Source organism: Hypanus sabinus, chromosome 5, assembly GCF_030144855.1.
Source record: "Hypanus sabinus isolate sHypSab1 chromosome 5, sHypSab1.hap1, whole genome shotgun sequence".
Lineage (NCBI taxonomy): Eukaryota > Metazoa > Chordata > Chondrichthyes > Myliobatiformes > Dasyatidae > Hypanus > Hypanus sabinus.
The window spans coordinates 111,853,241-111,869,641 of record NC_082710.1 but is presented as its reverse complement, the minus strand read 5'-3'; the positions used below and the strand labels follow the sequence as shown (position 1 = coordinate 111,869,641).

The 16,401-nt window shown below is 42.5% G+C and overlaps 1 long non-coding RNA gene across 2 annotated transcripts in view; it reads left to right on the top strand.

Annotated features, from left to right (window-relative positions):
• Positions 1-16,401, top strand: part of LOC132394334 (uncharacterized) — a 35,157-nt gene that overhangs the window by 8,990 nt on the left and 9,766 nt on the right. Inside the window, exon 2 of one of the 2 annotated variants that reach the window (XR_009512276.1) lies at positions 4,179-4,249. The exons of the other annotated variant lie outside the window; for it this stretch is intronic. This is a non-coding gene — a long non-coding RNA (uncharacterized LOC132394334). The remainder of the gene's footprint in view (positions 1-4,178; positions 4,250-16,401) is intronic. 2 annotated transcript variants of the gene reach the window in all.

The following is a 16,401-nucleotide window of genomic DNA, read 5'->3' as shown; positions in this document are numbered from 1 at the left end:
TTAATTTGCAGGTTGAGTCAGTGGTGAGGAAAGCAAATGCCATTTAAGTATTCTTTTCAAGAGGTCTAGAATATGTTACGTAACTGGGTGTCTGACCAGCAAAGACAGAAGAATCCGTTGGAGTCTGGTGGTACTATTTTCAAACAGTGTATATTAGTAAAATACACAAATCAATATCAACAATGCAAATATATAGATAATACACGTTAGCAATACTAAACCTAAAAGTGTGGGTATAATAATAATCAATAATAAACAAGCTCTATCAATGTCTAGGGGATAATGAATTGTCATATGTGAATATAAAGTTCAGTTTAGTTCATACGTGCTGAGGTAGTTGTTGGTTCTTGTGTTATAATCATTAGAGAGGGAGAGAGAGCGAGAGCGAGTGAACAGTGACAGCTACAGTCAGTCAAACTTTCCTTTACGTTCTTGATCCGTCGATGTGTTGTGACCATTCAGGTATGAATGTCATTCAGCTAGACCGTTCTTCTGTGGTGGACTCGTCACCCAGGCAAGGGTGGGCACACGCACAAGCCCCCACCGGCCCTGCTATAAACACTGAGTTAAACTGACCAATCCTTTGTTCGGTCTCCAATGCCCCACACCTTCTTGTGGGTTCCAACACTCAAGCAGTGCTCACTATTGTGTCTCCTGGTGTGTCTGAGGGGTTTCTCCCCAGACCTCACTTTTATCCCCACTCACGGGGTCTCAGGTGTCAATCAGTTTTGAATGGCTTAGCCCATCAAACCAGCCCACTCCGACTGTCCACTGAGGAATTTTAATGAACAGAATGGTACCAAGTAAACAGCCCTCTCCGGAGCCATAAGTCTTTCAGGAGTCATAATATGGTGGAACAACAAGTCTCTCTCCCCTCTCTTATCAGTAGCAGATGTTCTGGCATGTTTTTGTTCCATCTCTTTCTCTCTCATTAGCAGCATGGCAACAGTAACAGTTTGTGATTCTCCCGGGGTGGGGGGGGGATATGGGCAACTCTGTACCCTTCTGCCCATCAGAGTTGTTCATCCTTCGTAACAAATACAAGAGCAAGGATGTGATGCTGAGGCTTTATAAGGCACTGGTGAGGCCTCACCTTGAGTATTGTGAACAGTAATGGGGCCCTCATCTTAGAAAAGATGAGCTGGCATTGGAGAGGGTCCAGAGAAGGTTCACAAGGATGATTCCAGGAATTAAGGGGTTATCATATGAGGAACATTTGCTGGTTCTGGGTCTGTACTCGCTGCAATTCAGAAGGATGAGGGAGGATCTTATTGAAATCTTTCAAATGTTGAAAGGCTGAGACAGAGTAGATTTGGAAAGGAGGTTTCCTCTGGTGGGAGAGACTAGGACAAGAGGGCACAGCCTCAGATAGAGGGGTACCCTTTCAAAACAGAGATGCAGAGAAATTTCTTCAGCCAAAGAGTGGTGAATTTGTGGAATTTGTTGCCACATGCAGTTGCAGAGGCCAGGTCATTGGATGTATTTAAGGCAGAGATTGATAGGTTCTTGATTGGACATGGGATCAAAGGTTACAGTGAGAAGGCCGGGAACTGGGGTTGAGGAGGAGATTAAAAAAATGGATCAGCCATGATTGAATGGTGGAGCAGACTTGATGGGCCAGATGGCCTAATTCTGCTCCAATGTCTTATGGTCTATGGTCTAAGTTGAAATACCCCATGACAACAACCATATTATTTTTGCACATTTCATGAAATATGTTTACATATCAGTTTGTCAATGTCCCAGTGGCTACAGGGGGGGGGGGGGGTCTGTGATACAATCCCATCAGTTTGATAGTACCCTTCCTAATCTGAGTTCCACCCAAAAGCACACAGTGTCTGACCCCTCCATTATGTCTCTCCCAATTTCTATTGTCCCAGTTTAGTTATGCAACTCCACCCCCCACTTTTTACCTCCTCTTTTATCTTATCTAAAACTTTGAAAACCATTGCATTTTCTGGTCAAGATGGTACCAGAGAACGATGATTCCATGGCTGACATCTTCCAGATAGTCAATTATTTCACCTTTTCTATGCCTTTTAGTTATGCTCTTTTATCTTAATTGTTATGGAGACAGTGACTTACGGTTGGGCATTCAATCAAGTGATCTTATGCTCTGCTGTCCCCAAGAAAATCCCAGGGGAGGACCACAAGCAGGAGCTATTTTAAGCAGGAGACCAGAGATGAGATGCAGGGTGATGACTGACTCCATTTCTCACTGATTGAATCATCGAGGAAGCTCGAAACATCAAGCCAGCCGAGCCTCAGACCACCTGATGAAGATACAATAGGTGGTATAGTCGGCAGCCAACTATGCAATCGAATTTCAGACTTTGGCCCAGAAAATGGTTGGAACAGGGAGGCCTTGGCCAATCTATACAGCCATGGACTCTGAGATGAACTGAAGGATGCCCTCAGCTAGGAAAAGACAACAGAAGTTAGAGGTTCTGATCGACCAGTCCATCCGCCTCAACAGTCGTCTGGCAGAGCGAAAGTGCGACTACTTCAGGAGGTCAAAGAGAGTCAGTCTGAGCCCAACCCCTACACATCACAGTTATGCTCCACAACCTTGGACCATGACCAGCTCGTTGCCTGCTCAGGATCCAGTCGAACCCATACAGGCTGGCTGAACTAGACTCTCCGCTGACGAGAGGTCCCGGCATCTGAGTCGAAGTTGCTGCTTTTACTGCGTGGAAGCAGGTCACTTGCTGCTGAATGTTCCAGGCTGAAATCTTTGGGGAAACTGCTCACACCATCCAGAGTCAGGAGTACAGTGACGGTAGCAGCCGCTATTCCCAATTCCTGGGGAGTCACAATTCCTGGGGCTTGTAAACTTCTATTAGAAGTTCATCAGGAACTTCACCTTGGTGTCAGCTCCACTGATGGTGCTAAGAAATCCAGGAGACCTTTGTGGCTGGACTACTTAAACAGCAGTTCACATCAGTTGCCAACTTAGTTCCTCCTAAACCTGAACTTCCCACCATCCCAGAGGTGGATGCCTCAGACATCAGAGCGAGTGCCATGTTGTCTCAACGGTCATCTTCGGGCAGTAAACACCGCCCATGTCCATTCTTCTCCAGATGGCTCTCCCCGGCAAAGAGGAATTATGATATCGGCAAATGGGAGCTTCTTGCAGTTAAAGGTAGCTTTGGAGAAATGACGTCACTTGCTAGAGGGGGTCAAGAACCCTGTTATCATTTGAACAGACCACAAGAACCTGACCTAGTCAGGAGGCCAACAGGCTGAATTCCAGGCAAGTCACGTGGCCTTTGTCATTTAACTGCTTTAATTTCATCCTGGCCTGTCAACCAGGGTCAAAGAACCAGAATCCAGATGCCTTATCCCATCAGTTTGATGAACCTGAATGAGAGGAGCCACTTCTATCATTTTTCCCCAAATCAGGATGGTTCACTGGGGAAATCGATCCTCTTATTTGTAAAGCCCGTGCAGGGGGAGATTCCTAACAATGGTCCTCTGGGTCATCTCTTCATCCCAAGTTCCTTTGAGTCCTAGGTACTCTAATTGGGACATCTGTCGTGAATGACCACTCACCCAGGCATTGGAGGACCATTGAGTTTATTAAGAGGAGGTATTGGTGTTGCAGGATGATGAAAGAGGTTTGGCAGTATGTGCAGGCATGCAAAGTGTGTACCAGAAAAAAATTCCCCATACCCGACCTCAAGGGCTCCTTCACTCCCTACCTGTCCTGGAAAGACCATGGAAAAACAATCTCCATGGACCTTGTTATGGGTCTACCGCCATCCAAGGGGAATGCCATCATCATGGCAACTGTCGATTGGTTTTCAAAAGCTTGCAAGTTCATTGTCTTGCGGAAGCTACCACCTGTGATGGAGATGGTCTTCAGGATCCACCAGTTCTGATGGATATTGTCTTGGATCATGGTCCACAATTCGTATCACACTTCTAGAGGGTGCTCTCTAAGTTGATAGGGGCAACAGCAAATCTTTCCTCTACATTCCACCCACAGTCCAATGGCCAGATGGAGCAGACTAACCAAGATTTAGAATGTACCCCAATATACCTGGCCTCAGAAAGACCCGATGAGTAGTATGACCATTTGATGTGGGCAGAGGTTGCCCACAACACCTTATGACATTCAATGCATGGGATGTCACCGTTCGACAACTAATTTGGTTATCCTCCACGTCTCTTTTCAGAACAGGGGGCTGAAGGTGGGGTCCCTGCAGTGGAAGATCTCATCCAAAGCTGCAAGTAGAAGTGGTTTAAGGTAAGAGAATTTGCTGGTGTCTACCCAGAAGAGGAGATTAGGCAAAACTGAAGGAGAAGCCAGGGACCCACTTTGTAGCCTGGGCAACAGGTCTGGCTGTCTACTCATAAGTTGCCACTCCAAGTAGAGCATAGTAGAGCCCAATTTCATTGGATCCTTCAAAGTCCTGAGGAAAGTCAACCCAGAGGCTTACATCTTGCATCTCCTCAAGACTCTAAAAAGCAATCCCACCTTCCACATCTCCATATTAAAACCTGTCTGCACCAGCCCCTTAGCCACAACCCACCATCAGCCCTGCTGCCACCCAGGTTTATCAAGGGGAACAAGTCTTCACAGTGAGCAGACTTTTGGACTCATGCATTTTTCGAAGTGTTCGGCAGTACCTCGTGGAACCGGAATGATTCAGACCCAAGGAGAGGTTTTGGGTGCCTGAAAGAGATATGTTGGATGCAGTGCTCATCCACAACTATCATCACCCCCTCTCCAAGCAGCCAGGGCCATCAGGAATTGGCCACGGAGGAGGAAGTCCTGTTGTGAGACTTTCCCAACCACTAGATTCTGGGATTTAGATGCTCTAACTCTCCAGAGTATGAATAGCTGGGGTGACCCCTTTAAGGGTTCAGGGTGGTCCCGCTATCACTTGAACTAAGGTTTGGTGCTCAATCATAAGCCCTACTAGTGATATTGTCTAGCATTTATTTTGTGCTCAGTTCTTGATGCAGTTTGCTACCATGTCCCAATCCTTGCTGGGATACTCCAGCATTTGGGTCCAAACGATCCACATCAAGGATTCTCATGACAGGTACAGGTTGATGGGACGAGGCAGAACAGTAGTTCTGTCATGAACCCGGCAGCTTGCTGTAGAGCTTCTCGGGTTCATGAGCACCTGAATGTACTAATCAAAGTCACGATTGGAGTGTTTACGCCCTTGAGTTTTCGGTTAATCTGGTCAAGTTGATTGAGGTAGTTGCAGGTTTCCAGCATTCTGTCATTAATTAAGAGGACTCTCAGTCAGTGCCAGAGGTTGGTCATTATGTTGGGGAGAATGAATTCTCATGATGTCATGCCTCTGTGTCCCTATTGGTATTCTCACTTCGGTTGGAGAAGATGAGTTATCTGCTGGGGTTGCTTCATCGCTTCTCCAAGACTCGAATTCTGACGTGTGATCTCTTGTTTCCATCTTTTGAGATCCTGCCATTCCAGTCCTTTGAGAACACATCATGACAAGTTCAGCACGGAATAATGGGACAAAGGGCGGAGAAGTCTGTACTCACAAAATTACTCTGAATCTTCCCACTGCTCTACACTTCCCACCTATACACACATGATTGTGTGGCTAAGCATTGCTGTAATGCAATCCCTCAAACCTACACCAAGGTCAATCACAACCCTCCATTTCCCTTTCATCCTTGTGCCTTTCCAAGAGTCCCTTAAATGTCCTTAATGTATCTGCTTCTACCACCACTCCTGGAAGCACATTCCATATACCTACCACTCGCTGTGTAAAGAACTTACCTCTGACATCCTCCCCAAACTTTCCTCCAATCACTTTAAAATTATGCCCTCTTGTTTTCCACCCTGGGCATTTGGATGTCCACTCAAGTCATGGCTCTTAGCAGCTTGTACTGTATCAAGTCATCCTCTCGTCCTCTCTCTCCAAACAGAAAATCCATAGCTTTTACAAACCATCCCCATAAAACGTGCTTCCTAATGTAGGCAACATCCACTGAACTTCCACATCATTTCTACCATGAGGTGACCAGAACTGAACACAAGACTCCAAGTGTGGCCTAACTAGAGATATATAGAACTGTAACATTACCTCATGGTTCTCTTGAACTCAATCCCCTGCCTAATGAAGGCTAACACACCACACACCTCTTAATGTACCCTACCAACTTGAGCTGCAACTTTGAGGAGCACAAGGATAACCTCTTATTAATAATAGACAATAGGTGCAGTAGTAGGCCATTCGGCCCTTCGAGCCAGCAATGTGATCATGGCTGATCATCCACAATCAGTACCCTGTTCCTGCCTTCTCCCCATATCCCTTGACTCCGCTATCTTTAAGAGCTCTATCTAACTCTTTCTTGAAAGCATCCAGAGAATTGGCTTCCACTGCCTTCTGAGGCAGAGCATTCCATAGATCCACAACTCTGGGTGAAAAAGTTTTTCCTGAACTCCATTCTAAATGCCCTACCCCTTATTCTTAAACTGTGGCCTCTGGTTCTGGACTCCCCCAACATCAGGAACATGTTTCCTGCCTCTAGCATGTCCAATCCCTTAATAATCATATATGTTTCAATCAGATCCCCTCTTGTCCTTCTAAATTCCAGTGTATACAAGTCCAGTCGCTCCAATCTTTCAACATATGACTGTCCTGCCATTCCGGGAATTAACCTTGTGAACCTCTGCTGCACTCCCCCAATAGCAAGAATGTCCTTCCTCAAATTTGGAGACCAAAACTGCACACAATACTCCAGGTGTGGTCTCACCAGGGCCCTGTACAGCTGCAGAAGGACCTCTTTGCTCCTATATTCAACTCCCCTTATTATGAAGGCCAACATGCCATTAGCTTTCTTCACTGCCTGCTGTACCTGCATGCTTACTTTCAGTACTGATGAACAAGGACACCTAGATCTCATTGTACTTCCCCTTTTCCTAACTTGACACCATTTGGATAGTAATCTGCCTTCCAGTTCTTGCCACCAAAGTGGCACAGAGAGAATCTGTATTTACTGACAAGTACTACCTGATGCTTGGACAATTTAAACTCCGGTCCCAATAGACAGGAAAGCTCGAGTGTCGGGACTGGAGGAGAGAGTCGAGCTGATTTTGCTCACTCTCCCGGGACGCTCATTCCTCTCTCGGCGGTGAACTGCTCTGACTGTTGTGCTACTGTGAATGAGGCTTGAGCCTACTCCAGCTGCTCTGGGGAGCAGACCCAAGGACTCAGTCTGGTTCAGAATGCTGTTGCTTGCTTCTATTGGTGGCACGTTTGTGTTTTTTTTCTTTCTCTTTCTCTGTGCCATGGTTTTGGTCTTTTTTCTTAAATTGGGTGGGTTCTTTGGGTTTCTTGCTTCGTGGCTGTCTGCAAGCAAACAAATCAAGGTGTATAATTTATACATTCTTTAATAATAAATTGTACTTTGAACATGTAAAGGCCATCACAAAGTAGGCACAGCAGTATCTGTACTTTCTTAGAAGTTTGCATAGATTCAATATGTCACCTAAAATTTTGACACAGTTATTAACCTACAACCATTGGGCTCCTGAACCAGCTTGATTATCTTCACTCACCTCAATGCTGAATTGACTCCATAACCAATAGACTCACTTTCAAGGACCCTACAAATCAGTATTATTTATATACTTTTAAATTATTTGCACAATTTATCTTCTTTTGCACATTGCTTATTCGTCAGTCTTAGTTATTTATAGTTTTTTTTATATAAGACCATAAGATAATAGGAGCAGAAATAGGCCATTTGGCCCATCGAGTCTGCTCTGCCATTCAATCATGGGCTGATCCAATTCTTCCAGTCATCCCCACTCCCCTGCCTTCACACCATACCCTTTCGTGCCCTGGCTAATCAGGAATCTATCTATCTCTGCCTTAAATACATCCAATGACTTGGCCTCCACAGCCGCTCGTGGCAACAAATTCCACAGATTTACCACCCTCTGACTAAAGTAATTTCTCTGAATCTCTGAAGTCTCATAAATTCCATTGGACTTGTTTTCCTGCAAGTGATTGCAAGAAAACAAACCTCATGGCAGTATATAGTGAGATACGCAGTATGTATTTTGATAATAAATTTAAGTTCAAGTTTAATTGTCATTCAATCATACATGAATGCTATGGATGCAGCCAAATGAAAAAGCATTCCACAGGGGTCAAAGTGCAAACACTGTACCACCAGTCATACACAGCGCAAGCCACATATAGCAGTAAGCATACAGTCACACAAGAAATGTATTATAGCTCAAATCCTTGAGTGTCATTGATGGTACATGGATGTTTTTGGCAAGGGCAAGCCTGCAACAGTCCAATCATCAAGTGCTGGTGCAGCCACAGACTGATACAATCCAGCTTGTCTTCCAGCAAGGGAACACAGTAAGGCAGCAATAACGCAGGGGTCCAGCCCCAAACCATCTTGGACACCAGCCTCTGCTCTCCTCCACACTGGTTCAGATGTTTCTCCCCTGGGTGGCTGCACCAGGAAAGTCCGCGGAATGAGGGTCTAGTCTGCGTGACAACTGAGGCGATGTAGATCCCTCACCATCAGTCTTACCAGTCAACCACACTTGGTATATTCTGCTTTACCCAAGTCCAACAGAGTATTGGGATCACAGGAGAAAATGTCCAAGACAATCACTCAGTCTGTTTTTTAGACTGCATACCATACCTTGAACTTTGAATGAGCATTCCTCACTTATAATAAAAGAAATGGAAATTCAGTTACAACATGCTTTCTTCAAAAAAAATCACAGCCCTAAATATCTAGTTAGACCCTATGGCACATTACAGGTGATTGTACCATCCGTTTTTCAACAGCCTCTCTATAGTCATCCATTTTAATCACATTGATTCAGGATCCTTATGGAGAAGCACTGTGATTTGAATTTCCAAATATGGGATGCTGATGTTTTATATATTCATAATATTGAAGGCCGGAAAGGCCTTAAGTCTATGCTTTGATTAAATCACAACAGACTGATATGATACTTCAGCAGGCATCAGAGTCCAATAGGGATCTGTTATCCAATAGGATCGCTTATGTAAGATCCTAACAATGTGTAAGATCATGTGACAATGATTGACTTTGGCATATAATTTTTTATCTGTCATAAAAACACAGTTCCATGGAGAGGGGCCCACACTTTTGAACACCAGCATACAAGCATTGGAAATAGTGAAGATATCACTGCAAATGAAAATAAGGTGTGTGTGTGTGTGTGTGTGTGTGTGTGTGTGTGTGTGTGTGTGTGTGTGTGTGTGTGTGTGTGTGAGAGAGAGAGAGAGAGAGAGAGAGAGAGAGAGAGAGAGAGAAATAATTAAGTTCAAAGTAAGTTTACTATCCAAATACATACAATGTATGTCACCACTTCTGCTGGCACACTCATCAAATCTATAGCATAGTGACTATAACAGGACCAATGAAAGATCAGCCAGGATGCAAAAGACAACAAATGTCCAAATGCAAATATAACTAAATAGCAATAAATAACAAGAGCATAAAATAACAAGATAAAGAGTCATTAAAGTGAGATCATTGGTTGTGAGAACATCTGAATTGATGGGCACGTGAGTGTAGTTATCCTCTTTTGATCGAGAGCCTGAAGGTTCTGAGGTAGTAAACATCCTTGAACCTGGTGGTGTGAGTCCTGAGGCTCTTGTACCTGATGGCAGCAGCGAGAAAAGAGCATTGCCTGGGTAGTGAGGATCTCTGACGATGGATGCTGCTTTCCTATGACACATGTAAATGTGCTCAGTGGTTGGGAGAACTTTACCCATAAAGTTCTGGGCTGAGTCAATCACTTTTTGTAGGATTTTCCATTTAAGGGCATTGGTGATTCCAAACCAGGTTGTGATGCAGCCAATCAGTACACTCTCCATTATGCATCTATAGAAGTTTGTCAAAGTTTAGATGTTGTGCCAAAACTCCTGAGGAAGTAGGATAGGTTCTCCGAAGTAGTAACACCCGGGAATTTAAAGTTTCTAACCCTCTCCACCTCCTCTGAGGACTTACTCAAACATTTAAACGTACAATTTAATGTCTGAGAAATGTATACAATATACATCCTGAAAAGCTTTTTCTTCGCAATCATCCACGAAAACAGAGGACTGCTCCAAAGAATGAACGAAGGTTAATTGCTAGAACCCCAAAGTCCCCCCCAACACCCCCCATGCGTAATCAGCAGCGAGCAACAATTCCCCCTCCCGCACCAGCAAAAAAAAACACTGGCACCGCCACCAAGCACTCAAGTGTGAGCAAAGCAATAGCTAGGATACAGACTTGCAGTACCCCAAAGACTTCACATTTCACCCGGTATTTGACATACCACAGGCTCTCTCCCCCTATTAAGGGAGAAAAAGATGTCTCCGTTTTTCCTAGCGAGTGGAGAAACATAACAAACAAATCATTGGTTTGCGATGATAAAAGTCTGTTATATTGCTTTTTCGAGCTCTGTGCTTGAAGATCTTGGGTCTCCAGGCACACAGCCATAGATATTTTGACTCCCCCGACAACACATAGATCTCTTGTCATGACACCAACCCTCTTACTTATGGGAATCCTTGCAAGGAGATCTGCAGCATCATTGGTGATGCGTGGAATGCTGGAATACTAGACATTGTGCCTTTATTTAAGAGGGGCTGAAAAACAATCTGGGAACTGTAGATCATTAAGCCTAACATTTATGTCAGGTAAATTCCTAAAAGAAATTTTGACAGATACAAATTTTGGAAAGACTGTGGTGGCTATTCTCCAAAGCACATGACTTCTGCCTGCATTGGCCATCTTGGTCTAATGGTTGCATGTCCTTTCAACTCCTCTTCCCATATCTGCATCAATTTTTCTCCGTTGACCTTCTCAATTGTCAACTCCTCTGCACATTCTCCTACACAAATAATTCTTACAGTATGTGCTAGCCTATGTTTTGAAAAATTGTAACATAATATTCCAACTCATATATTCTTTTTCCATCTGATACCAGAATGCACCAGGGTTAAATTCCACTTGCCATTGGTGTGCTGAATTCTCCAGTTGACCGACATTCTTCTGTAGTCTTGGACTACCACACAGCGAATTTTGTATCATTCCAAACTTACAAATCCAACCTCCTGCATTCACATCCAAGGCATTAATATTTATCACAAACACCAATCCTTCTGGAACACCACTGGTCACAAACTTCCAGTCAGAATAAAGTCTCTCCATCATGACTCTCAGGAGCAGTGTAAACTTCCATGAAGAAAAACACATTGAGGAAAGGGCAATCAGCATTGATTGGTCAGAGAAAGATCATGCCTGACCACTGTTGAAGTGTTGGAATGAAAAGGAGAAAGGATTATAACAGCAGTATAGTAGTCTACATGGATTTAAGCCAGGTTTTCTCACAAGGTCTCTCCTGTTGGTCTGGTCACAGAAATAAAAACTCTTGTGATCCAAGAGAGGGTGTAAAATTGGATTCAAAATTGCCTTAGTGGCAGGGAGAAAAATAGATGTTTATTGTTATGAGAGGGCTACTGCCATCGGGCTCAGCTGATGCTTGATTTTTGCTGTGTATATTACAATTACCTCTAAGTGAAATTGTATATTAAGGCTGTACTTAGATGTTGACAAAACTGCCATGTGGTTGACAATGAGGGGGGAAGCATTAGGTTGTAGATGGCATGGCTAGTTGGGGGAAAATAGCAAATGGAATTCAATCCAGGAAAGTGTGATATAATTTTTTTGGGATATTATAACAAAAGAATATAAAATAAACAGGAAGAGTGATGGAGTGAAAGGACAAAGGGACCCGAGTATTCATGCCTACAGGTCCTTAATCAAAGCCAGATTTGTCATTAATGTGATTAAAATGGAATACAGAATGCTTTCATTTATTAGGAAAGACCGAGAAGTTAAGGCAGGAGAATTATCCTAAAACTGTATACAAAACTCCATTCTGCTGTGCCTACCACATTGCAGGAAGGAAGGTGTGAATGCATTAGGTACAGAGGATGTTCATGAAGATTTTGCTGGAACTAGAAATTTATAGCTTGAAAGATGAGGTACAAAATATTTTCCAAGCAGAGATGGCTGAGGGTGACTTGATTGCAATGGATGAAATTACTAGAGGCCTAGATAGAATAAATTGGAAAGGCCCCCCTTTTTTTTAAAGAGGTGTCAAAAGCAGAGGACAGAGATTTAAATTGACAATGTAAAGAATTACTAAGGAGATGAAATGATTTGCTTAAATTCAGCATGTGGCTAGGGGGCTGAAACTACAGCATGAATGAATAATGGAGCTGGAAATTCTCATCGTATTTGAAAAGCTACTTGAATGTGGATTTAAACAACTGTAATATGCAGAACCTTTGGCTTTATGCTGGAAAGTGGGATTACATTGGATATCCCAACAGTTATGATAACTGCTCATCTTGTAAACGTTCTAACGTTTTTTGTAAATAAGTCTGCAGTCTTTCAACATTTTGTCAGATTTCTTTCAATATTTTCGTTAATATTATATAAATTGCATGAATATAAATACAAAATTCAGAAGGATACAAGTAATATGAATTACATTATATTTAAATCAGAGTAATATGTTCATAGTATCCCATATTCCTAATTAATCATGTGGACAAAAAGGTTGAATTATGAAATGAAATAAAATAAAATAATTGTATTTTATTAAAAAAAAATCTACTCCCACTACCAAAGTGTGCTGGTTGGTGAAAAAAAAAGAGAAAAATAAAATACCTTACCATATAATATTATATTACTAATGGCTCAGATCCATACTTTAATAACAGTTCAAAGATTATGAAAAATCAGAAAGGGTCCCCATAACATTAGAAAATCATGTTTAGAATCAGAAATTGAACAACGAATCTTCTCTAGGCACAACATAACTTCAGATAGCCTTTGAACATGAGTGGGCAGGGCAACCTCCTTCCATTTGAGCAAGATCGCCCTCTTGGCCATAAGAGACATAAAGGCCAATACCCGCAAATTAGATGGCTTCAGTTTTGTAATACTATCCTCAACAATACCAAACATGGCAGTCAAGGGATTGGGCTTAAAACTAACATTGAAAAGTACAGAAAAGGTTTAAAATACATCTTTCCAAAATTTTTCAAGGCTCAGACATGTCCAAAACATATGAATTAGTGTGGCCACTCCATTAGTGCATCTATCACAGTAGGGGGAAATATCTGCATAGAAATGAGAGAGCTTGTCTTAGGGATTTTTAAAGATCCAAACTACATACATTCCCTACAAGTCCAGATAAGAATATAATAGATGCAATTTTTGATCTGAAACCCTTTGACAATGGTTCAATATCGTACATCTACGGTCTGCTGTTGGGACTGAAAAAGGCCTCTTCAGATAAAATTAGAGGAGACTGGGAAAAGGAGTTACAGATTTTCATATCTGAAGAGAGCTGGAAGAATATTTTAAAATTAATTCTTCATCATTATGTGCTCGTCATTCTTTATACAATTCAAAGTGGTACGTAGAATTCATATGTCTATAGACTTCTTCCAATTTGGAAAAACAATTATTTGCATAAAAACAGAGCCTTCAACTTTCAAAAAGATTGTTTCAAGGAAACAGCATCAGAAGATATAATTAACTACTAGTTTGCTATATCATGGTGTCTAACATGTTGACTCTGTTATGGATCAAAACAGTATGCTTTACTTATGCTTTAAAAAGAGTTTATATAATTAAGGTAACTCAGGAAACGATGCCAGAATCAAAATTTGTGTTCAGTTTCGGATTTTTTTTTTTGCTGTTCTCTGGAGTCTGAGGATCAAAGTGAATAAATCACAGGATAAAAGATTGTCTGGCGTGCATTGACATTCTTCTGGTTCCAATACAAGTTCAAATTTGTTGATGTCATGCTCCATCTCTAGTGAAAACCAGGATTGCAGAACAGTGGGATCACTGAACACTGCCTATCATGCTTATGTAAACTGATGAGGCCAACATCCTTGGCAAGGACAAAAATGTTTATAAGTGAAAAATTAGGGAATCTCAAGAGACGGAGCATTTGGGGGACCTAAATGCATGTTCTAAGTGTATACAAATAGCTCCAGTTGGGGAGTATACTTTCCTGAAAAGAATTGGCCAATCAGAGCAAAGCCAATTTAAACTAATCTATCAGGTATGGGCAATTCAGATCCAGCCAATCAGGACTGTGCATTAAGCCCCACCCATGTCCTACTCCATAAGGAGTTTTCTCTAGGGGGACTTGTCATTTGATTAACTTGTTCCTGAGGAAGATGGTTGGATTTACTATTGAATTGCTGCATTCAGTGTCTGTAAGTATGTGTGACTGTTAAGGACAAAGGATGGTATGGATAAATGTGAATTATTTAATTTTGTCAAGTCAAACCAGGGTAGAACTTACATAGTGAATGGTAGGGGCCTGTAGAGTGTTGTGGATCTGAGGGTCTTGGAAATGTGAGTAAATAGTTCACTGAAAGCAGTGGTGCAGGTTGATAAGGTGGTGAATCTGTTTGGCACACTGGTCTTCATCATAAACATAAGACATCCTTTAGATGCTGGATATCCAGAGTAACATGGATCTCCTGATGAAGGGTCAAGGCCTGAAATGTTGACTGATCTTTCCTCTCCATAGATGCTGCCTGACCTACTGAGGTCCTCTAGCATTTTGTATGTGTTACTCTGGCCTTAGTCAGTCAGGCGGTTGAGTATAGAAACTTAGAGGTTGTGTCACAGTTGTATAAGATATTGTAAGTGCTGTGGATAGGAGATTCCAGAACAAGTGTTGGGTTTGCTGAAAATAGCTTCTCAGGTAATTCGGGTAGTGAAAGATGCATTTGCCAATTTGTTCTTTATCAGTCAGAGCACTGAATATGGAAATAGGGACATTATGTTGCAGTGAAACAAGATGTTGGTGAGATTGCCCTAGGAATAGTGTACAGTTTTAGTTGCTCTGTTATTAGAAAATGTCATTAAACAGGGAAGATGTGCAGAGAAGATTTACAAGGATGCTGCCGGAACCCAGAAGCTTGAGTTATAGAGGGAAGCTGGGTAGGCAAGAACTTTATTTCTTGGAATGTAGGAAACTGCAAGCCTTAAAAATGTGTAAATTCATTAGGCCCATAGATCAGGTGAGTGCATAGTCTATCCCACAGGGAAAGGAACTTAAAAACTAGGGGCATAATTTAAGGTGCAAGTTGAAAGATTTAAAAGGTACATGAGGCCACTTCACACAGAAGGTGTTGCATATATGGAAAACAAACATCAACACAGAAAACCTACAGCACAATACAGGCTCTTCGGCCCACAAAGATGTGCCAAACATATCCCCACCTTAGAAATTACCAGGCTTACCTATAGCCCTCAATTTTACTAAGCTCCATGTACCTATCTAAAAGTCTCTTAAAAGACCCTATCGTATCCGCCTCCACCACTGTTGCCGGCAGCCCATTCTGTGCACTCAACACTCTCTGAGTAAAAAAACTTACCCCTGACATCTCCTCTGTATCTACTGCCCAGCACCTTAAACCTGTGCCCTCTTGTGGCAACCATTTCATCCTTGGGGGAAAAAGCCTCTGACTATCCACACAATCAATGCTTCTCATCATCTCATACACTTCTATCAGGTCACCTCTCATCCTCTCCTACTCCAAGGAGAAAAGGCCAAGTTCACTCAACCTATTCTCATAAGGCATGCTCCCCAATCCAGGCAACATCCTTGTAAATCTCCTCTCCATCCTTTCTATGGCGTCCATATCCTTCCTGTAGTGAGGCGACCAGAACTGAGCACCGTGCTCCAAGTGGGGTCTGACCAGGGTCCGATATAGCTGCAACATTACCTCACGGCTCCTAAATTCAATTTCGCGATTGATGAAGGCCAATACACCTTTCCCAACCCCATTGATGATGCAAAGATCATCACCAAAGGCTCAGCAATCTCCAACCTCGCCTCCCACAGTAGCCTGGGGTACATTTCATCTGGCACATCCTTTCTTAATATCTACATGCTCAAGCTTTTCAGTCTGCTGAAAGTCATCACTTCAATCACCAAGATCCTTTCCCACAGTGAATACTGAAGTAAAGTATTCATTAATTACCTCTGCTATTTCCTTCGGTTCCATAGACACTTTCCCACTGTCACACTTGATAGGTCCTATTCTCTCACTTCTGATCCTCTTGCTCTTCACATACTTGTAGAATGCCTTGGGGTTTTCCTTAATTCTTCTCGCCAAGGCCTTCTCATGGCCTCTTCTGGCTCTCCTAATTTCCTTCTTAAGAACCTTCCTAATAGTCTTATAATCTTCTAGATCTTTAACGTTACCCAGCTCTCTGGACCTTTTGTAAACTTTTCTTCTTGACTAGATTTATTACAACTTTTGTACACCACAGTTCCTGTACCCTACCATAACTTCCCTGTCTCATTGAAAC